The 27509-nt window shown below is 38.5% G+C and overlaps 1 long non-coding RNA gene across 1 annotated transcript in view; it reads left to right on the top strand.

The window, feature by feature from the left end:
• The first annotated feature begins 6152 nt into the window (after window positions 1–6152).
• LOC115029398 overlaps window positions 6153–27509 on the top strand; it is a 25126-nt gene continuing 3769 nt past the window's right edge. Inside the window, exons 1-2 of the long non-coding RNA XR_003834948.1 lie at window positions 6153–6216; window positions 23355–23487. This is a non-coding gene — a long non-coding RNA (uncharacterized LOC115029398). The remainder of the gene's footprint in view (window positions 6217–23354; window positions 23488–27509) is intronic.

Below are 27509 nucleotides of genomic sequence, written 5' to 3' on the forward strand. Positions count from 1 at the left end.
AATATGTAGATGTGTTGAATAACCCCTTCAGAAGGTAACTCAAGGGACTTTTTGCCTTGCCTTGTAAGAGAGTAAATCTGGACAATAGAGAAATCAAATTAGAGACTTTCAGACTCTGAACCATGAAAATCCCACACCTGGTGCCTGATCTCTGAGAAGAGCAGTGAGCAGTAGCCTCACTGTGTTCTCCATTATTCTACCAAATATAGCTCACAAGAAGATACACGCATGCCCTGCTGCAAAGGAACTCATGCTAACCTTGTTCAGATGGATTTTCATTTGTATTTTATGTACATAACATCTTTATTTGTATTTTCTGTTTTGCACTGGATTTAAACAACTCTAATTGAGATGGAGAAGATTTTTCTGAAGAAAAAGAAAAATTGTGAATAGTGTGATGGTTTATATATGCGTGTCCCAAGGAGTGGCACTTTTAGGAGGTATGGCCTTGGAATGGGTGTGGCCTTGTTGGATTAGGTGTGGCACTGTGGGCATGGACTTTAAGACCCTTGTTCTAGTTGCTTCTAAGCCATTATCACCTAGTAGTTGTCAAATGAAGATGTAGAACTTTCAGCTCCTCCTGCACCAAGCCTGCCTGGATGCTGCCATGCTCCCACCATGATAATAATGGACTGAACCTCTCTACCTGTAAGTTAGCCCCAGTTAAATGATGGCCTTTTAAGAGTTGCCTTGGTCATGGTGTTTGTTCACAGCAGTAAAACCCAAAGTAAGACAAATAATTTTAGGATTTTTTTTTTCTTGACAACTTTAAAAATAGGTCTGTTGAGAACTTGAAATGAGTTGCTGAAATAAATGAAAAGGTGAAGAATTAGGTTTCCAAAAATGGGTCTAGAGATTTAGTTAGAAGAATCCAATGGGCATTCTCTTCACAATGGCATGAGTAACATGATTCCACAGTGAGATTTCTGGGTATGTATGAGTCCCACATAAGCACAAAACAACAAGGTGGCCTAACTTAAGTTCAACCCACTCCTCCTCCAAAGTCAGGAGAATTTGAATGAATGTCTCTTAATAACACTATGACATGTCAGTGATCCCCTAAGCAATACAAAGTGTGTTTGCAGTGAAAAGGAGAAATAACACTTGGTTAGAACAGCAAAGATGCTGCTAATGAACAGAGGTTATTGCTTTAAAAAAAAAAGTGAAGGAGAAGGAACATCTACATCAGAAAAGAAGTCCTAGTATAGAAAGAGAAGACCTAGAAAATCAAAAGCAGAGTAATAGAAAAGAGGCAGAGTAAATAGAAAAAGAAAACGACAAAGCAGTTGAAAAGAAACCCATTTAGTCTGTCCCTTAAGAAATGTCTGACACCAATGGAATGGCTTCCTTTTGACTGAAGTGCCTGGGGTTTGGTAAGAGTGCCCTGTTAATATATCTTCAAAAGTGTCCACAGAATTGGGTAGCACAGACTTTCTATTGTGAAGTTTTCTCGTTGTAGTCCTTCTTTTCTTTATGATCCATAAAAGAGATCTTCAAGCATCAGGCTATTTGGAGGACCAGATACCCATTTTTCATTGGTTTTATACTGACTAGGAGACAGACCACCCTGGTCAGCAACTGGCTCAGTGCAGTTCTGTACTAAGATACAACAGCTGTTCTAGTGAATTGCTGGACAAGGAAGTGAGATGTCAAACTGGGGCCAGTTAGAGGGAATCAATACAGTAGAATGAGCAGACTACATTCTTTGGATGGCAGCCAGCAGAAACTGACTTAGGCTAACAGAGGGAAAATTTAAAGCCCCAGGGGGATGAATATCAGAGGTCATTTTGCATGTATGACATAGGTTAAGGATGCTAATTGGTGGTTTGGCACCAATACTGAAATTGTACATGTACAATGTACATATGACAAAATGCTATCAGGCCATTCATAGATGAAATGAACTAACAAGAATACTTATGATTTTAATAGCCTTCAAACAACAAACTGAATATGAGAAGGAGTTATGCAGTAGTTGTATGAGTCATAATATCCCATGTACTCTCTGAGACCTCAAGTCTCTGATCAGCCCGACAACATTATCTTGGAACCACAAAACAAAGTCAACTAGCATTCAATTAAACAAAACAAATGTCCATAATGAAGAAAGGGTCTATATCACCCAACAGGAATTCTATTAATTAGCTGCACTTAAGTCCTTTGCAATGATTTGAATAATAATAGCCTATCAATGCCTTAGCACCTTGTCTGTTTATAGTGTAATATCCAACCAAGGACCAAGGATGCAGTGAGCATAAATTTGGCTCCCAAGGAAATCTAATTGGCGGTATTTGTTCCAGAGGCTGCAGTTTGTCTCAAGCACCTGAAATGATTGAATTAACTCTCACTTGAAGAATCTCCTATTTCCTGCCAGTTGTGGAGTATGATCCCTCTGGACATAGAAGAAGAAGGGTCCCAGAGAAGTTATGTCATTTAATCCTATCTTCTCGGAGGAAACGGGGGATTTGAGAGAACTTATTTCCTGGACTGTGTTGAAACCAAAGCTGGAGTTCAGATGTAACTGAGAAGTCGATGCTCTTCCCATTACTTGCCTCTTGCAACAACATCCTCTGACCTTAGCATACTGCCAGCTCCCTGCTTGCTGCTTTTTCTGAGTGTAGACCAACATATATATAGAAACAGCTTCCCAGATTATCCAAGCAGAAGTCAGCACAACAGATTGCCTGACTGTATTATAAGATTTTTTTTCTGTAGAAATTCTTTTCTCTTCTCTTTTCTTTTCTTTTCTTTTCTTTTCTTTTCTTTTCTTTTCCTTTCCTTTCTTTTCTTTTGTTTTTTTCCCTGTTTAGTACATAAAGGCACTTCTCCCATTTGATCAAACTATACGAAATGCAGATTTTCTATCAATGCCCTGGGCTCCAAATAAATCCGATTATATCCAATGGAATATAGGTAGCTCATCTAATGAAAAGCAGGCAGGGGAACTAATGGGAATCAGGAAGCCAGTCTGAAAGAAATGAGCTAGGTTTGTTTCATTTGGGTTTGCATTTCAGTAGAGGTAATGTTTGGAAAGCCACCTTGATCTGCTTCCTGCTGCAAAGTAATAACATGCCTTCATCTCTCCTTGCTTCCCACTCCCTACTGATCCATTCATCTTCCTGGACCTCTGTCATTATTTAGTACTCTCCTTACCTATCATGCCTCCAGGGAAGCCTTCCTGGCTTACATTGGAGGAAGAGGATTTCCTTTCAGAACCTTGTATTTCCCTTTACAGTACTTGTCTCAGTTTTATTTTTATATTATGGCTGTATTGGGGGGAGTATTATTCCTAATACATTTCCCATCTATTCCAGACCAGTGGCGTGAAGGACTGAATCTCTGAGATACCTATTTCCCTGACACCTTGTCTGGTTCCAGGCAAAGTATTGGTAAAGTTTGGAGAGAGTGAATGTTTAGCTGAAAGAGTTAATATGCAAATTAAATATTTTAATTTAATCAACAGAAAACTGTGCCTTAGCTGGAAACCAGTTCGTTTTGCTTAGACCGTGAAAAATGAGAAAAATCCCTGCAAATAGACAGACAGATAATGAACTCAGTCACAAAATATTTAGAAAGCTGTATATTGCAAAGCAAGATTAGTTCTATTATTTTTGCTTTTAGGATGCCAGTTTTGCATGAGCAATATTAACAAACATTTCTTTAGAAAATCTAGTCAGCATTTATTTTGTACCTTGTCATGGTGTCAGCCCCAATACTGCACACTAGGAACACGGAAATGCAAATTTTTCTTCCATATTTGGAAGTTCAACAGGCTTCTCTTGCCATAGGAACGTAAATCAAAACAAATGTCAGCTGTTGCTGAACCTATTATATAGTCAAGTAATATAGATACTTATTAAGAAGAAACAAGGGTTTCTTAGACTCTTCAAAAGGCAAAAGGAATTCTAAGCGTCATGAAAAGTGTTGAGGATGAAGAAAATGGAGACTCCTGTGATCCATAAGTTGATATGAAAAGAGAAGAAAGAGTGGGATAGGAACTAGATCAGGGTTGAGAGATTGACATTTGTCTTTCACAGAAAATCCCCATAGGCCTAGGACACAGTGCCCTATTCATTCATTTCCCTGAGTGGGTAATACAGAGGGAAGCATCACTGTGTTTAGACATGGATGCCGAATAAGCAAGTCACAGTGAGCAAATCCTAAGAGTGTAACACGTATTAAGCACGTTTCTGTCAAAATCACAGTTGCTGCAAAGTGCTTAGTATTTATCCTGTGTACTAACACAGAAATCAAGAGTTCTTCACACAACTTATACAACAAGATTCTTAAGGCCTTTCGGTGGGTTAGAGACCAGCCACAAATTGCATGTTAGATGATAATGACTCTACAGCCTAGGATCCCAGTGGGATGACTTAGCATCAGTTCAGAGATGGTTCTGGTCATGCTACCCAGACAATAAATGCATTCTTGTTCATTTAATCATTCTACAAAGAGTCTGCTATTTAAAAACACTCAAAGTGATAGCACTTTTTTCCTCTTTAAAAATTAAGTTATTGGGACAATTCTAATAAAAGCAAACACACACACACACACACACACACACACATACTTGCCCACGTTGTTGTATTTTCTCTTTTGGAATGGGTATTAAATGGTATAAATAATTCATGGAAGGTGTAAAGAATTGACTGACCTAATAGCTTCCAACATGACCCTCTTAGTCAGCTGGTTCCCTTTCTCCACTTAATTCTCTTTGGCATACAGAGTAAAAGGTCAAGGATAAAACTTGTGGTGTTTGGGGCTAAGGAAAGACTCCATATCTCTTCTGAAAGAATGCTTGCTGACAGCGCAGATGAAGCCACTCGGCTTCCCTTGGATTGCTGCACTGTCACTTCTGATCTTGCTTTCATTTTAAGCCCATTTGTGCAAACTCAGCGCACCGATGTGAAACACATTGTGCTAGCATATTTACTCAATTTTGGTGGGCAAGTCTTACCTGGCAAGGAGTGAAGATGAATTATCTCTCTCAGACTCCAGGAGATTTCAGCCAGTAGTTTGTGTTTATTTGATTTTTTTTCATATTATTTCCTTATTTCACTTATTGCTTTCTGTGTGTTGTTTCAAGAAACTCGATGGGACTAGACCTTGAAGACTTGATCAAAGGTTTTCTCTAGTTTCTTACTCATTAAAATAGTGAAAATCATCCCAGTGCTGTTCTCCATTCCAGAACTGATCTCTTGTAATATAAAGTTAATACCAAATACGGGACTGTGATGATTTCAGAGCTGGGAACAAAACCGAGACATGTATGTACAGTTGACCTCCTGGTTGATATTGAGAAAAAATACAAATCAGAAAGGATAAGACACCTTTCTTTCAGACCTTTGCAGATAATGCCAAGGCCTACATGAGGCAGTGATTATGTATTGGAAGTGTATTATTAGCTAAACACCATGTATGCCAAGTCCATAGGTTATAGAGATTTCTTTGAGTTTAGCAGGAGGGCAACTTGTAATTTCTCTCCATGTCAGATGGACAGTTTTCAGCAAGTATCTTAACACCTAGGCAAAAATTCCAGCATCTATGGGGAGAGGCCTAGAAAACCTTACCCATAGTTGAGAAGCTATTGGGAATTGGTGGCTCCATGGAACAAGAGAAAGTTTTCTTCAGGGATTCAGCCTATAATAGCCTGCTAATGCTCAAGTACATGGCCCTACAGCCATGTACACAGCAGCATTAACAGGACTTGATGGAATTAAAAGGAAGCACATATAGTTGGGAAGAAAAGTGGTAGAAGAAATGTGCGAGGAATGGATTTAATCAAAACACATTGTATATGTATGTGTGTGTATGCATTTATGTGTGTATGTCTGTATAAAATTCACAAGTAAAGCATAAAGGAGATTTTAATGTGGTTACTTAATAGAGTTTACTTTATAAGATTCTCATAACATCTGGCACACTGAAAAGGGTTACAACTCAGTATTTGTAGAACCTGCAGTTTGTCTCTGATTAAAATTATTAGTCCTTGCTAATTGATCAGAAGCAGTCTTTTAGCACTAAAAACATTGAATTTAAAAATGAATACAGCCAAGATTCTGACTGAGTCAGAGTCCAGATTGTGAAATGACCAGTGCTGTTAATGTGTGTATGTGGTAGGTCGGGTTGGGGGAGATAACTGTGCGCTCATTCTGCCTTGCTGAACAGACCCGTGGACACTCTTTGATTTGAATATGAGCTACAGGGTCGAGTGAGGTTAGTAAGGTGGGATAATGACTTGAACTATGGTCTCCTTTGGAAATTCAACTTTTTTATTCCTCTTAGAGCTCGTGAAACTGAAATATTTCTTGTGTAGTTCATCCTTGAAAGTTTCCAGATGTACTGAAAGCAGTGACTCCTTCCCTCTAGGAGTGAGGTGCTGCCCCTTCAAGGAGACACGTCTGGATCTGTGAAAGATATAGTTTAGTTGCCTCATAATCCGGTCCAACAAGCATTTCATGTCTTATCGACAGACTTTCTCTTGTGCTTGGTGGAGTAGCACATTTGCCACAGGTCAACATCCCAAGGCAGCAAGGCTTAGAGTCATAACAGTTGCACAATGCACTGTGCGTCATTGTGACATTTTGAAATGTTAAGGTCCCTCTATCATCTTGCTATTGCTGCTATAGCTGAAGAGTAGCTTTCAAATCTTTATAAATGTCTTTTCCAGTCTCTTCAGGACCTCAAAAAAAAAAAAAAAAAAAAAAGCCAAGAGGACAGATAGTAAAAGAAAGGTTGGTGGATAGATCTTTAGAGGCATATCAACCAAAACTAAAGAGTAGGGAGTCTCTAGTCAGTCATCAGTGGAAAGAGAGGCCCATTGGTCCTGCAAACTTTATATGCCTCAGTACAGGGGAACGCCAGGGCCAAGAAGTGGGAGTGGGTGGGTAGGGGAGTGGAGTGGTGGTGAGAGCGTATGGGGGACTTTTGGGATAGCATTGGAAATGAAAATGAGGAAAATACCTAATAAAAAATTTTAAAAAGAATTACTGAAAGTGGCCGCCAGACTGAAAGGGCACACACAGTGATGGGAAAAGGAAAAAAAAAAAAAAGGAGTAGGGAGGAAGACATAGGGAGAAGGGCCCACAAAATAGATTTTCAACTAATGTTTAAACATGGATTGACCCTGCTCTGGTATATTAAGTGCTGAAAGAGCAAGATGAGTGAGATAGATATAGGTATCACCTTGACTAGGCCACAGAGAGCTATTTCTGGATGTGTCTGTGTTCCTTTATGTGTTGAGCATGATCCTGTCTCTTACCTTATGAACAGAACTACAGAGTTCCTTAAGTTCATCATTTCACTTCATGTCCTCAAGGCTTAGGTTTCACACCACCGGTTCTTTGCAATTCAAAGCCCTTCACACTCAGGCTAAATTACATCATTGGTTTGCATGGGTCTGTCTGTAGCTTATAGAAATCAGGCCATTATACTTTCAGCTCCCATAAACTAGTTTCTCAGACTAAATATGTGTGGAGCTATTTTTATGTGTGTGAACTACATATAGAGTGCACATTTGAACATTTTCCTACAGACTGTATTGAGAGAAAAAGTGGCTTTTGATGTAGTAATGTTTGAATGACAAAGATGCTAGGCACATAGGCTGCATGGGGAGAGAATACTTCCCTTTCCATTCTAAAACATTACTGTGTGAGAAATGAGATGAAAGAGGCCACTGGGAGAACATAAAAACTGCCTCTACTTGGGCGAATGTCTCTTCAGAAGAGTGCAAGCCTTTGCTAGCCATGTGATCTCAGAATATGACGGCAGAACTATTTCTTTTGGAACCAAAGAAATGAAAGAAGTCTTGAGCCCAGAGTCTGCCAAAGAGTGGCATCCCTCATTTCACATTTTTCTTCCAGAAATCTCTAAATCTGGCTGGAATATAGATATTCCTTTCTAAACGAGAGCTGAAAACAACTTATGTAGCTGAGCATAATAATAATAGCTGTGATGTAGTAAGCATATTCTATGTGGCAAATACTATATCTGGAAGTTCATAGGAAGGATTGCTAATCATAAAAAAAGTGATGAACAAACTATTGTCAGCCCTGACATAAGCATGGGATAATGGATAAACCAAAATCCCAAGGATGGGTCTCAAACTGAGACTCAGTGCACTCCAGGTATTCATTCTTCTCACTGCAATATAGCAGGGAGCAGAACATAATGATAGACCTACTGGGAGATACAGTCCATGATCACAGACCTTTTTGTTTGCCTTAGTTACCTCAACCCTTGGCATAGGACTATAACAAGCTTGCAAGCAAGGTCTACTTTTGGAGCTCATAAGCAAATTTTCAGGAAGTCATTTGTTTTGGCCTATAACAGTGCCAATGAAAAAAGTAGCCAGATAAACCAATGGCTGGCATGGCTTGTTTGAATAGGATGTGACTTACAGGCAAGATTTCACACTAAATCACCAAAGCAGACAGCAAGTCTTTCACAGTAATCATGACTAAATGGATGCTCTATTCATTGAATGGGGATTTAGAGGCACAGAAATGGGACTTGGGCTGGTTGTATTCAAGAGTTAATTAATAAATGAGAAAATGAGCTATTTGTCTCAGTCTAGCAAAACATTTCTGCCACATCCAAGATGGAAAAGTGATTTGAAGGAGCTAGGAATACATATTTTCTGACTCTTCCCTCAGCAAACCAAGGAGGCAAGGAACTGTTGGAGTTGGAGCTGGGATTCCAAGCCCTGTGCATGTTCTGTGACACCACTAATATAGTACAGTGATTGTAGTAATAACATAACAAAATAGGAAAGGGGTAATAATGAGAGCAAGAAGAGGGTGAAGAAGTGATAAGCAGAGGAATATTAAGGATAGAAGGAAAATAAACTATTTATGACTACCATTTAGTGAGTACCTTCAGCCTGCACAGGTGTATACATACCACTTTGTGCAGTGGTCATTTCAATCTTTATTCAAGGAATGAGACAAAGCCAGGATGCTATGTGGTCTATACAAAGCCATGCAACAGGTTATTTGTAGAGCCAAGATTCAGAATACAAAACTGGTGACCTTTGTTTTTTGTTTTTGTTTTTGTTTTTGTTTTTTAAATGCCAACCATTTCAGACTTTTGTTCTGAGAGATCTTGTACTCTAGCTGCCCAAGGGCTTCAACTGTTATGTGTCCATTTGACAGATCAAATGGTGAAGACATAATAGGTCAAATAAGTTTATTAGTTAGTCATGTATACCTAATGTGAGGCCAGGATTGAACAATGGATCAATGTCTACAGTCTGTTCTTTACAGATCTCTTGTCCAACCCTTCTTGTGTAGGAAAAGAACTAAGAAAATACTGTAACTCATCCAAGGTGTGTCATCCTTAAGATAATGCCTTTGTGTAAGCATCTCCTGGAACTGTAGAAACATCAGTCATGGAATGGGAGAGAGAAACCAAGCATAACTCTATCAGGAAATAAAACAAGCAAGCAAACAAACAACAAAATGATACCCTCTTTTATGGAATGAATGGGTGCATTGCTGATTTTCCTAATATATCAGAGCCTCTGACAGGTTGAAAGGAAAGGTTTCCTGAAGCCCAGAAGGAGAAGTCAGATCCCAAAAGTCTCAAAGATGATTCATTACATGGGTAACTCAAAAGGGATGTCTGGCAGTGCCCACAGGGATTAAGTTACAACAACACTGATACTTAGAGTACCTGACTGATTCTAGTGATGGATGAGTGAGCACAGTGGGAACGTGAGAGCAGGAGAGTGTGTGATGTATTCAGAACAGTGGGATACAAATGCCAAAACATCAAGTTTCACTTGGTTGCAACTCTACTCTATGTTCCACCCACCACTGTTTCTACATTTAGTAAAGACGTGAATGCTAGAGATAATACAGTTGGATGGAGGTTGCTAGACTGGGTCTCACATAGAGTCAATTGGATGCAAGGATAAGGACATAACTGTGGTGATTGTTATAAACCAGGTAATCTCCCAGCCTGCCCTCAGGGACTCAGCAACTAAGAGTTACATCATCACTAGATGCCAACCCTTTAAAAGGTCTCAGGTACCCCAGATCTCTCCTTCCCCCCTCTCTTTCCTTCTCTCTCTCTCTCTCTCTCTCTCTCTCTCTCTCTCTCTCTGTATATATATATATATATATATATATATATATATATATATATATACACACACACACACACACACACACAAACATACACATACACACACTGTGTGTGTGTGTGTGTGTACTGTTCATCCTCTCTGTATCCAAGTCTTACTTTCAGTCTGTCTCTGACCATTCTGTCTCTATATTTCTCTCTTACATCCCTACTTCAAAATGGCCTTTCACATTTCACCCCAACAAACCTCTTACATTAGATTTAGTGTGTGGTGTAGCATGATCTCTTTGTAGCACAGCTTTGCCCATACCGTGCCAAAGGTGCCAACAGAGGTAGATGTGGAGAAAGAATGAATTGCTATATTATCCAGCTTCCCATTTGTAACAGAGAACTCCCTTTCTTCTGCATAGTTAAAGCTCTAAGCCCGGTCATGATACTGATCCATTTACTGTCTTATGGACTCTGGCTCCTGTAAGAACTTCACTAGACTACTAAACATTTTTAATATATATATTGGAACCTGTATTTTAATTTCTAGCATGAGTGTTCCTCTCTCCTGCCTCCCACCTCACAATTACAATACTTGAAGATGGTAAGCTGTATCTTCTTTATTGTTTTATCCTAGAATAGGCAAAAATGTAGGCATGCCATTTCTAAGTAAATATACAGATATATTTGCATAGAGTGGTTCTCAAGTATGACTATGATGTATTGTGCATAATTTGACATTATTGATTGAGTTTTCATGTGTGGGCAGGCTTGCTGCAGTGTACAGGTAGAAGACAGAGGAGATCTTGAGTTGGTTTTCTCCTTCCACCATGGGAATCCCAGAGATGAAAGTTAGGTCATCAGGTATAATGGTATTTACATTTACTAACTGAGCCGACTAACTAGCTGAACTCATCAGACCCTGTTACATAATTTTGGTGATTTAGCCTATGGAATAAAATAGCAAGGAACATCCAACAGCATAGCCCAGAGCTTTGCTGAACTTTGTTTTATTGTTAGTGTGCATTCCTCTTTCATGCATCACATGACAAAACATTGGTGAATGGGAGGATAAGGTAAATAAAATATAAAAGTCATGGTGATCAGGGCACAATTTTCTTTCAATATGTAGACATCTTGCAGTCATCAAGTACAACCTACCTTTCAATTAAAGGGAAGGATCTGCGGTAACAACTGAAAATCTATATGAGAACCATTTTGTAGTGCAAGCAGTGCCTATTTTAATACCACCCTGAACTGCAGGTTTTCCAGTGTGTTAACCTAACAGGGAAGGGCATGAGTACAAAAATAGACCCACATAGACAGTTGCCTCCAAATAGAAACATAGGGCAAATGCAGAAAGCTACGTTTGGATCAGACTTTTCATTTTGGTCATTCTGTTCACTGTAGAGGCAAATGACCTACAAAGCCCTATGTATCTAAGGACAAAGCTTATGCCTTATATTCAAAGCTACAAAATGGGATAAAATTAACCATGTACTGTTATTTCTCAGTTAGGATTGTTGCTGTTTTTATTAAGAACCTGGTGTGTTCCTTGCATTTTTAAGTTATCTTATTCTGGCCCGATTTATCTTATTATTTTATGATTAGTGAGTAATTTTGAAGAACATGATGGCTGTTTATTTCACAACATACATACAATGTAATAGAAAAAAAATGGGGTAGCACTGGAAGTTAAATAACAGAGATTGCCAAAGATGGTAAAATTCTTTATAATTAGGATTCCTTCCAAGGATTGTCTTATTAGTGACCCAAAAAAGGATGGTTGAGGAGAAAAATCAAGAGTAGAAGAAATAAAAGACTAGAATATGTAGCCAGCAGCAATGATGGGGTTACTATTCCTACATGACTATGACAAAGAACGATTAATTAAATGAGTCCAGAAACCAAGGTGAAGTTGATGAAATAGTTTGGCCCATGCCAGTTGGTAGAACATAATTATGACTCCCACTCAATTTCATATGTTGGCACACTTACCCTCAATGACTACATTTGTAGAAAGGGGTTCTATGGTGGTGATTAAGATCAAATGAGTTTGTATGTATGGATATGGATAGACCAAGGCTGGCATCTTCATAGAAAGAGGCACATGGGAGCAATTCTTCAATCGGAAGCACTCTGGATGAAGACAGCATAAGGTCAAGAAGAATGTGTCTTCTGCAGAACAGTCACAAGAGTCAAATGACATGATCTCAGATTTTCCAGTGTTTTAACACTGAGAAAGTGAATGTCTGTTCCTAATCCACCGTGGTTCATATTCTGCAATGACAACCTGAACGGACCAACATAATAGCACCTTAAGGCAGTTTGGTTGCCCTGGGATTAGGTATTATTTAAGACATGAATGTGCATTGTCCTTATAATGTTGTATGGGCTTTCAGAGGGGTTCTAATGGGGAGAAGAGGCGAGTATAAAGGAATTTCTTGTAACCTCTGCATCTTGTACTTTTACAGACAGTTGTAAACTACAGTAAATATATAGGGGAGAAACAAGTCATTTAAGCACCACATAAAAGGTACTGAGGGATGAAGAGATGGCTCAGTGGTTAGGAGTATTTGCTGTCTAGTCATGAGGACCATATTTGCTTCTTAGCAGTAATTAACCAAGTCCAAGCCAGAATAAGCTAGTGACTGCTTGGACACCTGTAACTCTAGATTAAAAGGAGGCTATTTGTTCTCTTATGGCCTACATGCATGTATGCCCACATAGACAGACATGCAGATAAGCAGGAGATAATTCATATATGTGTACATATACATGCATACGCACAATAAACCACATACTCTTTTTCAAAAGGCACTGACATATATCTAAGTTGTTACAAAGAAATAGGAGAAATAAGACCTTCTGTAGTATTAATAAAAATCATATAGAAAATTGCATTTTTCTCATTCTTTAAAACATCAGTATGGGGTTGGAATACCTCAGTGGTAGAGAGCTTGACTGGTATATGCAAGACCATGGGTTCAATTGCAGGAACCACACACAAAATTTAAGGCCACTATAGACACATATAAACTTTCTATATACTTAATTAAAGAACATGATCTGCCCATGTATCTTTTTATTGTAAATTAATTTTCATACTAAAATGTGCAGTCACTAAACTTTATATGTATATATGCTCACAGAACTGTCAGCTCGAGTAGATAAAAATATATGGCTCCAATGGTTCTCATAGCTTTCACTGGGGGATATATTCTTAATCATTATTGTTTCAAATTATCAGAGACTAATTTAATTTTCTTCAATATTTATCAAGATTTTGCAACATAATATTCTAACTATTGCAATCAACTATGCTGGTAGGTATCATAGGAGCCACTTCTTTATTCCTGTATAGTTTTCAGTCACATATATATTCATAGCATTTCCAAATAAAAATACACAGGCTTCTACTTTAGTATTGCATTAGTGAAGTGATGTACAGGGACTCTTTTGGCATAAATTAATATTTACCTAACTGAAAATAATGATGGATGGATAGATAGATAGATAGATAGATAGATAGATAGATAGATAGATAGACAGACAGACAGATAGACAGACAGATAGACAGACAGATGATAGGTAGATAATCTTCCAAGGGAGACTACAGGCACATATATGTACTACTACCAAAGAATTGAATGATTGTGTTACATTGTGTGTGTATGTCTAGCTTCAGGAAATACTGCCAATACTAATTCTTCCAGTTATCCTGTATCCTTGGTTACATTTAATATTATCATAATAATGTCAATCATTCCGCACAAGGACAGAAAATGTTTTAAATAGTGGATAAATAGTATATTTGATAGATTTCTTACATATTATAGTACATAATGATATCAAAAATTTTATTAGATCCATCTATACTCATGGTTTGCTTACTATGATGCTTCTTTGAGTATATTTTTAGGGTATTTTCTTAATAATTATTTGGACTTTAGTATAGACTATATTTAAAGATATATATATATTCTATGTAGAATATATAGATCTGAATTTTAAAAATTGTCTTCAAATTGGAATTTTATAAGAAGATCATCTCTAAAGTTTAGATAAATATAGGATTATATGGATTGATTGGTTTTTGGGAATTTAATATCCCAATACACAAGGACAGAACGAATGCAGTGATTGTCACATCCTCAAAATATGTTCTGTTAATTTGCTTCTATGTACAGTACTAAGTCTCTGTTATTGAGATGATTTAAGGCATTCAGCAAAAGACTTTCTCAAGCATCTCAGTGGACAAATCTTCTCTGACCATCAATGATGAGTGGGTGCTCTAAGTGACATGTTTAGGAATGATTAATAGGTCTCAATCCCATGTCCTAAAGAAAAGATGCTCCCTGGCACATTTATTAAGTATTCCAAAGCTAATATTGCCTCTTAGATAAATGGTTGTTCTATCTTATGGTACATTTAGATTTCCATGCCAGTGCCCTAGGTAAGCCATTTAGATACACATCCTAGTGGCCTAGCAAACCATTTAGATTCCCTTCCCAGTGTCCCACTGAAGCCATTTGTTGTCTGTTCCAGTATCCTAGCTAAGCCATATTTTCATAAAGCCAGTCTGTATTGCTGAACCCTGACTACATAGCAAGCACAAGGTTGTATGCAGGAGGTAGTGCACAGATGTAGCTCAGAGAGATAGCAGTTCACATTCCAGGACAAGACAGTTAACTGAGCAGTGTAATATGTGTGTGGGATAGGCTTGAAAGAGCTGGAAAAAAATGTGTCCTCAAAACAAGACATTGTGATTTAAACTCCTGTCACATATAAACTCAGTGTCCTTCAACAAGTTATTTAGGCTCTTTGGAGTATACTTTTATTGACTCTAAACAACAGTGGTGCTGCTTCATAGAGATTCATCAAGTAAAATACCTGGCAGTCGGGTGCCACTTGATCCACAACTGCTCCTATTTTTATGACCAGATGGGACAACCCAGGGATGGCTGTTACCTACATAGGAATACAGCTCCTCCTATCAGGGTGACAGCCACTCGCTAAATCTTCTGACATTTTTATCTTCAACACTGAACTTTCTTGGCCTTCCAGGAAATGAGATGTAGGTTTTGAAGGATACTATGAATGCCAGATCTTCTTAGGTATCATTCAAAGAAGGAAAATGGAGGACATCAGAAAATACTAAAAAGTGGGAGTCTTCAAACCATTCTCAACATCTATGGACTCAATCCTGACTGGATTTCTTAACAGTGCATGGCTTAGCCAGAAATAGGGATTGTCTTATGAAGTATGCAGCACTGACTGTAGACTGGTAGGAAATGGAGCCATACAGAACAGGGCTCTTGCCACTAAAATATCAATCAGTCCTTGAAATCAGATTAAATACTAGAGTCTTTTTTTTTTATTTTAGACTGTTATTCTCTACTTAATATTACTTGAAGTTGTGTGGTACCCAGAATGATGCCTTCCTCTAAAGATGCCCCTCTTCTGATATTTAGAATTTTATATTATAGTAGACTATGTAACAAAGAGAGTTCACATGTAGATATAATTGAGATTGCTAATCTCCTGATGTTAAAAGATAGAGATTACCTGGATCATACAAACATGACCATCATAATCAAAAGTTTGTTTGACAAAGATAGGCAGAAAAGAAGGTCCCAGTTGAATATGGAAGGCAACACAGAGACAGGTAGCACTGTTGATATTAGGCCGGTGCGATGTAGTGCCTACTCCTGACCTTCAGAACTACAAGCTAGTGTACTGGGTTATGTTAAGCAACAGATTTTTGTGAGTGATTATCACACTGTCCAGAAGAAGGAAATACAAAGACAGACAGACTGAAACAAGAATCTAAATTGAGCTCTTTAATATCTCACCTTTCTTACTTTCATCTCTAGGCCTTCTTCTCTCTCTCTCTCTCCCTCTCCCCACCCCCAAGGTGGCCATGGCCAGCCTCTCTCTCTTTTTACCTTCTCTCTTTCTTCTTGCCTTTCTACAATAAAGCTATACAACCATAAAAAAAATCTGTATTGAGTGAATCCTTATCTGTGAATGGCTTGTTTGCTTGGAAATGACACTAGACCTTCATCTTTGGTTTCTCTAGCCAAACCCCTCAACAACAAAGCCATTGGGGCATTTACTACTACTTAATTTACAAATAGTTAAAGGGAGTTTATTAACAAGGTCTCTTTAGTTGTATTTCATTACTATGTCCCCATTCCTCCTTTCTGGAGTGATAATGTATATTCTCTTTCATTGTGAGTTAGAAATGCACAGTATGTTCACTGACTGCATGTTTAGATTTTCTTAAAGTGCTTGCTAGTTTTTTGTATATTTTGTTAAATATTATAAAACTGTAGTTGCTACTAGTTTTATAATTAAGATTTTAGTAAATTAATTTTAGTAAATATTTTAAAGTCCAATTTATCAGTTTTAGAAAATTTACAATGGATATAATTTGCTTTTTAGTTAGTTCCTTTATTATTTGAGTTATGATCAAATAATTCTATTACCTCTCTTATCCTGTGTTTTGTTAAATAATTAATTGAATTTATTTTCCGGTAATGTATATTTTAATTTTTTTGAGAATTTTATGTACGAGTACTGTAAACTTAGGTACCAGTGATACCACGAAGATAATTCTATGTTTATGCTATATTTTAGAAAAATAAAAGTTATACTTTTCATATTTATAACTAAAACCTATCTTGAGGTAACTGCTACATGTGTAGAGGAGACAGAGGTATATGACATTGTTGACATTATTGTAAGTAATAACTAAAAAGTGAGTAGCTTAAAACAGATAAGGTGTTCCTCACATTCTTAGACGTTGGATCCCAAGTGAGGTACTGTCAGGAGCACTTAGGTGTATTCCACTCATGACTTTTCCACTTCTTGGTGGTTCTAGGCATTCCAAAGCTTCTGGTCTTTCCAGAACTTCAATTCCTCACTGCATCTTTCCATGCCCGTATCTCTGTTTTCTCCCTTTGATTTCTCTTATAAAATATATGTTATCAGAGATGATCTCATCTTAATCCCTTAACTTTAGCTACTAAGAAATTTTCCCAACAAGATCACAATTGAAGGTTCTGGGTAAACATATCATTTTGGGTCCACCATTCATGTCACCATGAAGGTTAGATTTTCTTTCACATTTTGAAAGTGTGGAAATGTAATTGCTTTGACCTTTGAGAATAGTCTATGGAGAATATTTTCCCCACATTGACTTTTATTTGTAGCCTTGTCAAGAAGCCACTGATTGTGTATTTAAGCGTCTGTTTCTGCAAGCTAAGAACATTTTGGCATGTTTTAAAATTGTATGGTCATATCATCTAAAAGTAGGAGTGATTTTAGGAGTGATTTTTTTCTTTTCTTATTGTCCTACCTCTTTTATTAGATATTTTCTTCAATTACATTTCAAATGCTATCCCCAATGTCCCCTATACCCTTCCCCCACTCTGCTCCCCAACCCACCCACTTCTGCTTCCTGACCCTGGCAAGCCCCTCTACTGGGGCATATGATCTTCGCAAGACCAAGGGCCTCTCCTCCCATTGATGGCCGACTAGGCCATCCTCTGCTACATATGCAACTAGAGACACAGATTGTTGTTCCATCTATAGGGTTGCAGACCCCTTCAGCTCCTTACGTACTTTCTCTAGCTCCTTCATTAGGAGCCCTGTGTTCCATCCAATAGATGACTATTATTGTCCTACCTTTATTCCTCTCTCTCATATTTTTTTTGGTAAAGACTAAACTGAAGAAAATTAGTGGTAGCACTGACTTTAGAGGAAATGCTTCCAGGACTTTCCCATATAGCATAGTATTGTCTACACGGCCATTGTAATATAATGTGACTTATGTTGACCAGTGAGACTTCTATTGTAAGTTTCACCAGGAATTTAACAAAAGATGATGAGGATTTTGTCAAAAACTATTTCTCCCTTTTCCTGAGGTGGTGATATGGTTCTTTTGTCCTTGGAGCTATTTATATGATACATTATTTATTAATTTATATACATTAAACCATTTTGTATGCCTAGAATAACTTGTATATATTTTAATGTCTCGCTGAGTTACTGTTTTGTGAAAATTGTGCATTTAGTTTCATCATGGAAACTGGTCTGTCTCTTTCTAGTTTTGTTTCTGAGTTTCTATTTGCTTTATCTGTGTAGTAACTGCTTTACACAATCAGTTTCATAGTGTCTCTTCCCTTCAATTTTATGCAGAAATCTAAGAAGTACTGGCATTACTTCTTTTTAAAAGCTCTAGAACAGATCAACAGTGAATCTGTCCATTCATTAATATTTCTTTGTTGGGAAACAGTTACTTCTTCAATTTAATTGATTACTATAGATTTGCATAGACTGTTTATATCTTTTAAATTCAATTTGATAGATTTTATTTATCCAGAAATGTATTTATTCTTTCTAGATTCTCCAGGTTACTGAAATAAAAGTATTTAAAATATGTTGCTTAACTTATGGCACTAAGATTTTTTTGTTTGTTTACAAATCTAAAACCCAGTATTTCTAGAATTCATTTTCTTTATAATATCTATAATATGAGACTGAAACATTGTCTTCAGTTTCATGAACACATATGAGTGAGTTGTGGACTAATCCATCATCCAGGCTTTCATATTCATTACTATTTCCTCATATCTTTTCACTTTTTAATTTGGAACATTCTGGATTCCTTTGTAATCCCACTACTTAGCTTTGGTGAGTTTATAGATATATCTTTTTATTGATGAGCTTAATTGCATATTATCTGATCCACTTACTGCCCCTGTTTATAAGAGATTCTAGTCTCTGGCCTTTCTCAGGAAATCAGGCATATACACGGGACTTACTTTTGTTCGTGGCATGTAAGCTGAAAAGCAACAGAGGCTGTAAGAGAATCTGGTTTTTATTCTCTTCCTCTGTAACAAAGTATGTCACATCCAGATGGAGAACAACTGAACCTGCACTCTAGTATAAAGATACAAAATTCTGGTTTTCGTAGAGCTGGTGAACTGCTAATATATCCCAGCCTTAGTCAACCAACAATGGGAAATTAGATACTGACATAGGATGTAACTTGTTTTATATCTAAAGCCACCTCACAAACAATAGATAAACAAAAAGAAGGCAGATAGAAACCTTATCTCCATTAAAGATTCCACAAGATTGATCAACTGATTAGAATTTCCATGATTGTGGACAGTTAGATTATTTATTTTTTAGACCTAAATTACCCTTAACTATAGCAAGCCCCCTTACTGCAGTTTAATGTAGCTTGCCCATGTCAGAGTATAATTTAGTATTCTTTTGGTTTTAGATTTTTATTTTCATTTTGAACTATGTGTATATGTGTGGTTTTATGCACCTAAGTGCAATGTCTGCAGGGGATGAAGAGGGTCTCTGATCTCCTAGACAGGGATTTACTGGCAGCTAGCTACCTGACATAAGCATTGGGAATTAGATTCAGGCCCTGTGAATGAGCAGCAAGCTCTTTTAAGCTCAGAGCCATCTCCCCAGCCACTAACCTAACAGCACACCAGCCAGTGTTAAGCCCAATTCTAAGAATGTAATTAGACAGCATTTAGGGAGATTCGTCTGCTCTGCTATCATGAGCCTACCTGATTTTCCTCCAAATGTATTTTAAAGGTTTCTTGATTTATGGTTTTCTTCTGGTCAATAACTATAAGAAACTTTATAAAAGTGTGAACACATTGGAACATAGCGCTTGAGGAAACCTGAACCCATGATCACAGACCATGGCTCACTCATATTTGTCCCCAGACCTAAGTCTTACTCCATTGGTGTTAAGACTTGCTTTGGGGTATCAAGGATATGCCCAAGTTTAAAATTATCCCTTTCAAATGCTATGGGTTTTTTAAATTTTTATTTGTAATTCATTTTTACACTCCATATTCCATTCTCTGCCCCTCCCCTCCCACCCTCCAACTGCTTTACATCCTATGCCTCTTCCCCACCACACCCTGTCTCCATATGGATGCCCCCACCCTCCACCCCATCTGACCTCTAAACTCCTTGAGGCCTCCAGTCTCTTGAGGGTTAGGTGCATCATTTCTGAATGAACATAGACCTGGAAGTCCTCTACTATATGTGTGTTGGGGGCCTCATATCAGCTGGTGTAGTTGTCGATTTGGCGGTTCAGTGTTTGAAAGATCTCGGGGGTCCAGATTAATTAAGACTGCTGGTCCTATCACTGAGGCTATGGAGTGCTCACAAAAAGGGACCTAGCATGAACGCACTCCAAAAGACCCAACAAGTATCTGAAAGAGTCAGATGAAGATATTTGCATCCAACCAATGGACAGAAGAAGCTAACCCCTGTTGTTGAATTAGGCTGAAAGAAGCTGAAGAGAAGGTGGATCACATAGGAGGACCAGCAGTCTTAATTACTCTTGACCCCCAAACTTCTATGGATTTTAAAGAATCCATATCCATATCATATTTATATCTTGTAAGGTGTCCTTTCTGATCCAAATGGCCTCAAATTAAATGCCCAGGTAAATGTACGCAAATTTATATGAATGCTGAAATTCATTTTCTATATGTAGGAGTTTCTGGGTCTGAGAGAAAGGATAATGTAAGCCTTTGGCTGAAGGCTGATGGTTTGAAAGCACCTGACTGCTTGTAAATAATCTTCTAAGCCAAATATCCTGTAAGAGCTCAGCGCTGGGACCACCAATAGACAGCTCAGCAGCACTAGACAACACTCTCAGTGTGGCCTAGGATGGCGATTACTAAAGCTCTGGGGATTAGTTCTTAATAGACTGAAGCCTGGAGTCCAAGTTATAAGATGGTTGTCTCTGCAGAGAGATCAATGTTAATGAAGGGATTTATACCTAGCTCCAAAGAATAGAATTTAAACCCTCTCAGTTCTGTGTCATGAATAAACGTATTTCTTTTTTCATGAATTATTCTAAGAGAAGGAAAACAAACAAACAAACAGACTTTCCTCCAGGATGAAGCATGCCTAGATATTTGGCTTTCGTTCATCGAGTCCATCTTGAAATCCTTGTTTAAAATGACTTAAGTCACCACAGAAACACAGCCTCCCTCTGAGCTAATCTGCTCAGGGATGCCCAGAAGACTGCAAGCTGAATAGCAAGTCTGAACGGACTGCCTGGTACAGACGGGTCTCTTGAGAGCATGAAGGCACCAGTTTCCTCCACATAAAAGGGAATGGAACACATTTGCACTGTTTTCTGCTTTTCTGTTGTGAAATATGAGAAACACTTTCAAGAAGTTCCTTAGGAATCCCTAAGAATAAACTATTCCTGGCCCCACACATCCCTTTCTCTTTGTGGAAATCAGATTACAGCCTCCCAGTGATTTCTCAGAAGAAAATCAAAGCCTACTACTCCGGAAACATCCAAAATACTCTCCCTTCCCCAGAACACACTAGTGGTTGCGCTGCTCCTCCAGCACTGTGGGAGTCTGAGTTCATATCCTGGTATTGCCAAGGAGATGACATCACTGCTGCTTTCCATAATGAGTTCTTCCATATGTGCTGTTTGCTGAGAAAAACACATATGTGGAAACTGTAGATGAAATATGCATGCACTGTGAGCCTACTTCAACTTCCTCTCCTCAAGGAAACAACCAAGGATGCTATTCAAACACAATTTAAAGGACACGTTGAAATAACATTCTCTTCTGTGAATTTAAAACAATCCCCAAGTCTGCAAGGACTTAACTCTCTCCAGTGATGCATAAACCTTTTGTGAACTGTGTTTAACACAAGGGGTTGTCTTTATGGGAGTCACTAGCTAACCACAGACAAAAGAATGAGGACTGATTTTAAGGGCTTATATAACACGCTGTGTACTAGCGGAGTGTTTATGCTCATGCTAAAGTTCCTCAGATGGTGTCATTCTTCCCACTGAGAAGGCAACAGAGATGCTGAGTTAGATGACTTGTGCAGGCACAGGCCCCACCGAAAAGCAGGGAACACCTGAATCTCCTTCTACCTCAGTGTATCAGGGAACAGTGCCTGGAATGAACAGTAACTAAGATTGCAGATTGATAAAACAATTTGAAATAGGATTCCTTGCCCAATTTCCACCCTGGAATGCTTCCTAACCTGTTCACTTGATTTTTTTTTTTTAACAGAGGCAGGTACTTTAAAGCCTTTCAGAAGCCCCCACCCCAGAAAGCACATTGAGTTAAGTCTTGGAGCTTCTGTCCTTCTTTAAGCACAAACTGAACTCCCAAGGAAGTTTGCTCTTGACTGAGGTTAAACTTAATGGTAGCAGATCTGTGTCACCGTGGTGTCATTAATACTCGCACAGGTTTATGCATCCCTTTTCTTCTTATCTTTCTTAAGTTCTTGCTTAAGAGCTAGGAGAATGAATGCTGGTTCTCTATTATAAGTGGGATGTGTCCCTTCCCAATCTTGCTAGGTAGGCAATAGGAAGCCACTCCCCTGAAGCCTTTGGGGTTCAGCTGCTGACTGCCTCTTGTTTCCCATCTTTTACATTCCCGGCCCCTTCTCTCATCTCCATTCTGAGCAACTCAGTGAGATTATTTCCCCGCATTTCAATTCTGGGCTGTTTCAGTGTTGCATGTAGTCATGAGTTTTCAGGTTGACCAGTCTCTACAGTTGAATGTGGCTCTTCACCAGGTCTGAAATTAATAGTGTTGATGTTAAAAGCAAATCCTTCTCTACCCTACCCCCCACCCCCACCCCCTGAGAACTGCCATCCAATCATGTTCTCCAGTCCCCAGGAAGATCTGCCCATATCTCTGTGAGCAGGGATCAATACTGAGTCACCACAGTGACACTAATCAACCTTGTAAATATCCTTCCTCATTGTTAAGACTTACTTGGGGAAATGTCAGAGTAAAGAACGTCCTCCCTGCTATCATAGGAGTCCATGCAAAGGAGTTTATTATGTTCACCGAGTATTGCCCAGAATCATTAGAGAGTTCCCAGCTTGATGAGGATCTTTTGTGAGAATCTTCATTTCACTGATTTTTCTAAGGAGCCCTTGGAAATATGCAGGCATATCCTAAACATTTTGAGAGTATTTGTCTGGAGCCAAGACTCCAAAGGAATCTGAAATTTATACTTAACAAAAAACTCCACACTTGCCAGATCCTGAGCTCTGCACCACATGGTTCTGGGGAAGGAAATGAAAGAATCAGCTGAAAGGGAGGGAGGAGGCAAGATTTGGTTGTTAGCAGTGAAGGACAGAAGGCAGAATTAGAAATGTTTTATTCTTCACTCGTTGATGCCAGCTTTTGTTCTATACAAGTTTATTTTTAAAAATGTGGATGCTCCATTTTCAGAGGCTGATCTAAAAATACATGCCTGCATGCTTGAGGCTACAATGTGTACATAAATCCAAACCCACAGAAGAAAGTGGTTGTATTCAGGAGCAAAGGAGACCACAGAACTGAGCTGAAGGATCCCTTCCAGGAGGTGGGTGACATATGAACATATTATACACATTTATATATTGTCAGAGTTGATTTTATGAATGGCTAGAACAAGTTTTGTAGGTGACAAGTTTAAAGGACATGAGAGAAGGGAATCTTACAGGCATGATCCCATTTTGGCCCTTCATCCTTTCTAAAATGACAGCTCCATCATCCTAAATCTATAAGACCAGGGTCACCATTGAGCTGGGGTGATATCTCCATAGATTACTGTTGGTATTCTCTCTGAACTCCACCTCCACAGTTACCTGGCAACAGCCAGGTATGCTCCTCTTCAGTTACCTGGCAATAGCCAGTAGGCCTGGTTCACTATGAAAGGGCCTGATTGCCCCCCTTTTCCCCCTCCCCGTCTCTCTTGTTCTCTTACTCTCTTGCCTCTTTCCCTCTTGCTACCCCTCTCTCCCCATTTCCTTCCCCTCCTCTCCATGTGGTCATGGCCAGACTCTAATTCTCTACTTTCTCTTTCTCTCTGCCTCTACTACTCTCTTAACTTCCCTCCCCATGCCCTAAATAAACTCTATTCTATACTATACCACATGGCTAGTCCCTCATGGGGAAGGAATGTCTCACCATGGGCCAGCTGAGGTACCCCCTTTCCCTATACCTCACCACACCCCATAGAAAATATTCTTATATTTCCCTTATCTTTTTATGATCACAACAATTACCATCATAGTTTGCTTTTATAAGTAGGACTACTTTACTACACATAATGATGATATAAATCAAGTACTGTCATGAACCATATAAGGTATTTGAGGCAATAATGAAGACTATATTACTTAGTGATGTCATAATCATCTTTCCAATGATTTTCTCACTGTAATGAAATCACCTAAGAATATATTTCTAGAACACATAACTGTCTTAAAGAAACATATGTCTCTACTGATATTATAATTTAATAGATGATCAACATAATTAAGGACAATTTAGTAACTTGTCAAGAGCCATACTCATAGAAATAAAATATTTGATTCCAATGCTTATGTACCAGATGAGAGGTGGCATGCATAGAGATTAAGAGTACATCCAGAATCCTCCTTCAGAATTCCTGGGTCTGTGTAACCACTACTAACTTTTTAATTATAATAAAGCTTTTTAAAAGGGATTTTTAAAAAATTTATGTATGTTTTGTCTGCATGTTTTTATGATACCGTGTGTGTGCAGTACCTACAGAGGCAAGAAGAGGGCATTGCATCCCTTGTAACAGAAGTTATAGATAGTGCTATTTGGGAATCAAACCTGGATCCTTGAGTCTTTGCCAGAGTCCTATTTTCAGCCCCCACAGGGAAGTATTTTACTTTTCTGCTCCTTGGCTGCATCATATGAATAAATCAAAGAACAATAATATAAATTTTCTTATAAAAATGTCTGTTGTAAAGTCATGGAGGAACTTAGGCTCTTGGGTCTTGATGGCCCTTCACTTTGTATTACTGAGCCACACAAGTCTACTGGGCTAAATGACTAATGTGCCTTTTATAAATATAGAAAATCTCACAAGTTACATGCTTGGACAGTTTACATCTATATGGATGGATGCCATTTAAATACTCCAGTTGAGACTAGTGAAAGCATAAGGCTTTTCAGGGTTGTGAAAAATTAAACATGGTACATGGAATGATAACAGAGATTGGAGAAAAATGGGATAGTTAATTATGTTATCATTATGACAACATTCCCAAGTAAATCAACTGAAAGGACTTATTTTGCCTTTTACTTTCTGTCCATGTTTCCTTGCCCCAATGGCTTTTGGGTTTTTACTGAAGTAATCAATTATGGCAGAAGCACTTTGGAGAAGAAAGGTTCTCATTTTACGATGGCCAAGAAAGAAAGAGTGAGGAAGATGACCTGGGGTAAAATAGCTCCAACCTATAAGGACTCTTCTACACTTAGGCCCTATCTCTTAAAGTTCCTACCCCACAACATTAATGCTACAAGGTGGAGCCATAGCCTTGTACACATGAGTATGTGTGGGACATTACAGATGGAACAGCAGGTTTCTGTGCCTAACATAGAGACAGCATAAACACTTTGAGCCACTGCAAAGTAGGGAAGGAGTAAGAAAATGGAGATGAGTTCAGATTCCCCCCCTGGAGTTATAATACCCAAATCTACTGAACTAGAATGACAAGGTACAGCTTAATAGGAGAAGAAATATATGCTTTAGTTAACCAGCACATATTCATGGGAGCCTTGCAAAGGTAGACATTCAACAATAGGCACATGGTTAAGGCTTAAATAACCCATGCAAAGGGAAAGAACTGGTCAGGGGTGGTCATCACACACTTTACAGTGATTATAAATAATCTGTTAGGAGAAATGAGAGGCTTGAGATATAGACTTGTGACAAAGTTCGTGAGAACTATAGGTGCTATGTTCTATTTTCAGTTTCTCCCTCTGTGATGGAAGTTGAGACTATTTTGAATCTATCATGAGTCAGAGGATGAAGAGAATCATGTTCCTGTCTGGCCGGTACAGACTTCATGGAGACAGGGCCCTTGGAGATGTTTGCAACGTTTCCTCCTCCCAGATGCTCTCAGTGTGAGGTCTAGAAAGTATCATATTTGGGGGGTGAGTTTTCGTTGCTTTTTGTTTTTGTTTTGAGCCTCAACACTAAGTATGGAAGAGGCTAGTATACTTCTATAACGAAGCAGACAATTTGTACTTTCAAGGCTACAGGCCGTGGGCCATCAGTTACCTCTGTCATTCTACCGCTAAAGCTATTTAAGCACAGGTGTATAATCTGCAAGCAAATGAATGACTGTGGCTGTGCTCCAATGATGCTCTGTCTGTGAACACTAAAGGTGAATCCCACATCACTTTTATGTGGTGTTAAACATCATTCTCCTTTCCCCAGTTACTTAAAAATACAAAAACCATTCTTCATTCAGGTTAGACATGAACAGGCAGTGGGTAGAATCCAACTCATAGAATAGAGTATGTCTGCCTTTTGTGTGGGACCCATAACTGAAGATTCTGCTTCATGGGGTAGAGACAACCCACAGTCACACTCAGGACCTAATCTTTCAGGATCCAGTCAAGAACTAATTCCTTGGGAAAAAAGGAACAGGGGCCTTGAAGTATTTTTGCTTACTGGGGCTCAAGCTGTCATGTTGTAGACTTTATCTTGTTAACATCCCCAAAGTCTCTGAGAAGCATCAGTGCTGATCTCCGCATGGCCCTGGTGGGGACAGAGTGACATGGTTCCTGTCCCTGGAACAGAGGCCCAGTGTGAGCCTCCAAGAGTGTAGATGGCTTCTGAGGAACTAAGGCTTGTTTGTGTAATAATGTACATATTTTCACATTCCCCCAGGAATGTCCTCTCTGTTAACATTAATGATTCCATGATAATCTGACAAAGCAGGAGTCCAAGAGTCAAGGGTGTGGCTAATGTCTTAGCAAACTGGAAAAAAAAAAAAAAAGGACCTTGAGAAAAGCCCTTGAGGCTACGGAAAAGTACTCTAAATACATAAGGTCAAAATATATAATGTTTCTACTATGCACAATATAAGGATGCAATATGAATTATGAGGGGCTTCATGAAGCTAAAGGAACAAAGGCCAGTATACTGTGAGCTAGCTTGTCAGAAAGTTACAAAGATGGCAGATGCCCTAGACCAAGGTTAGCCTTGGACAGAACAAGGTTAGGCCCCTGTATGATAGAAATGGTAATTTCAGGGTAGGGTCCCACCCAACTAGTTTATCATTTGTGTTTAACAAAGGAGGGCTGATCTTTGAATTCTTTTGCGATGTCAAGAGAAAAAAAGGTATGCTTTCAGTCTCTCTTTTATTATTATTATTATTATAATATATAGTGTTATTTTATTATATCCAACATGCTTTCAATGTAGAATTAGGTTGTAGAGATATTTTTAAGTTGACTAATCAAAGCTTGCATTATTTGTAATGACTGCACAGTGTCTGGTGAAATGGAAAATTTTGGTTTCTTTGGAAACTGGGTTGTGTCATGTGATGGTTTTCTGGACACTGTCTTCTGAGAGGA

The sequence above is a fragment of the Mus caroli genome, chromosome 15 (genome assembly GCF_900094665.2).
Source record: "Mus caroli chromosome 15, CAROLI_EIJ_v1.1, whole genome shotgun sequence".
NCBI classification, from domain to species: domain Eukaryota; kingdom Metazoa; phylum Chordata; class Mammalia; order Rodentia; family Muridae; genus Mus; species Mus caroli.